Source organism: Eriocheir sinensis, chromosome 11, assembly GCF_024679095.1.
Source record: "Eriocheir sinensis breed Jianghai 21 chromosome 11, ASM2467909v1, whole genome shotgun sequence".
NCBI lineage: Eukaryota > Metazoa > Arthropoda > Malacostraca > Decapoda > Varunidae > Eriocheir > Eriocheir sinensis.
The window spans coordinates 15,953,365-15,955,541 of record NC_066519.1 but is presented as its reverse complement, the minus strand read 5'-3'; the positions used below and the strand labels follow the sequence as shown (position 1 = coordinate 15,955,541).

The following is a 2,177-nucleotide window of genomic DNA, read 5'->3' as shown; positions in this document are numbered from 1 at the left end:
ACCTTTACACATAATCTACCTTGCGTTGAGGCCGTTGATGATTGGACTCGTCTTGTGACTCATTATGGCGGAAGAATATGGGAGAAATCCGTCTCTCGAGAGGTAGAAATCGCACGTACCGTGATTAGAGACGTCTATTGCTAATAAGTTCCTGAGAGTAATTTCAATGTCGACGAGTACGTGGTGTCCGGCCCGCACCAGAGTGTCGAGGCTGTTCGAGAACTGTGCCTGTGTGTGGAACAACAGGCGGCCCTTCGGCTCCAGCTCTGCCACCTCCCGGAACACGCCGAACTTAACCTCCTGGGACATAAAAATCATCAATATTATCGCAACATACATTTTGACCGACATCTATCGTAACTGACAATTATATCTGTTTTCTGAAAAGCTCTTCATGTCATGTTTTGGCCTTAGAATATGAAGCAGTCTTATAACTATTTTGGAAGGATGAACACAGCCTCACTGCGAGAAACTGTGCTGATGTGGCGGTTTAATTAAAATCTTGATTTTTGGGTACATCAGGTGGTGCAAGCAGATAGTGGATGAATATTTTATGCTTCATCGTAAGCTTCGTTTCCGCATACCTATGATTAACTTGTCCTAAGAGACAGCTCATCTAGTCTAAGCAGATGAAATACACATGATCGAATTATAATGCGGCATAAGAAATGGTTGATTAGTAGTTAAAAGAGTAAAAACATCAAAAAATAGTAAAAGGGTGAATATCTTGTTCCACTGAGGTGAAGTACTGATTCACCAGTCATAAATACAGGCTGCGTGCTTTGTACTTACTCTAAGAAACTGTTCATTACTGGAATACTTTTGCCAGATCATAGAGACGTGTGGGTCGTCGAGGACGTCACTCGGGGTCTGGAAGGGCTGCGGGACATACCTCACGGCCAGGAGGGACATGAGGTTGCCGGCGTAACTTCTGGTCAGCACCAGCGTCATCAGCATCCACAGCCCCAGTATCAGACGCTCCCACCACCACCTTTCCACGAGCAGCATGATATCTGCGATGCGAGCGGGTAAATGAAAATTAATATTCTCTTAGGCACGGCAGTAATCCATGAGTGCACTGATGGCCATCTTGCAGCCAAAGGGGCTAAGCCCGGTCCCTGAGCCCTCACCTTGCTGGAGGATGACACGGACACAGCTGAAGGCGTTGTTGGCATGCCAGCCGCTGCGACGCAGAGTGTTGCTGGGCAGACAGGAGGGAAGCAGCTGTAGGATGGCGATCACGCCTAGCAGCGCCGTCAGGGTGGCCGCCCACACCAGGGGCGTCAGGGGCAACATGAAACTCCAAGGATTGATTTTCAAACCTCTAAGGCCACTAGCCATTTTGACGTTTCCAGTCCAGATCGCTGTGGTGTGTTCTCCAGCCTCCGCCCGTACGGGAAGCAGCATGAACGGGCCCGCTCCGAAATCTACCTCCTGAAAGAATTCAGAACAATTGTTTTCCTGTAGCAAAACAGCAAAGAGAAAGTTGACGGTAAAAGACTGGGATGCTTGAGCCATTCTGGAAGAAAAGGGTTCAAAAGAAGGCTTTGGCTCACTCACCTCCCGGACCACCATGCCCATCATGCCGGTCCAGGACCCGTCAGGCAGCTTCGTCCCAAATGTCCTATCGCGGGACACAACGTACCTGTGCCTGGATATAATATCTAGTTAATTTTAGAGTACCTTTATAAGTGTGTGTTCGATTAAACTACTTTAGAACTTTTGGGCGTGTTAAACGTACGTGAAATTCATGGCCTTGGCGAAATATTTTACTGTTTTATCCATGTATCCCGTGAAGGCAAGACGGTACCCCCTAGGGTCATCGGGATTCTCCACTCGGGATATCGTATGGTGAGGGAGCAGCTCGATCGCCACCGTCAAGATCGGGGCCGAACTGAACCTATGAATGGTCGGTCAACTTTGGGGAGACAAATGATGGTATTATTTACAAATGTCTGGATATTTGTAATTCAATTGGAGCTCTTTACTTTTGTCAGTATAACAATAAAAAGATGCTATTCAGTACCAACACGGCAAACTTTTCAGGAAAAAACTTCTGCCGAGAAGCAGGAGTCCAGTTGTTTGGTGTCCAGGTGGCGACCCTCCTAGGTTGGGCGGCGGGCGAGCTGTACGGTCTCGCTACGTACACTCCCACGGAACTGTGTGGCAGAATGATT

The 2,177-nt window shown here is 48.0% G+C and overlaps 1 pseudogene; it reads right to left on the bottom strand.

Moving 5' to 3' along the window:
* Positions 1-722: 722 nt before the first annotated feature.
* LOC126997199 (uncharacterized) lies at positions 723-1,877 on the bottom strand (annotated as a pseudogene).
* Positions 1,878-2,177: the final 300 nt, after the last annotated feature.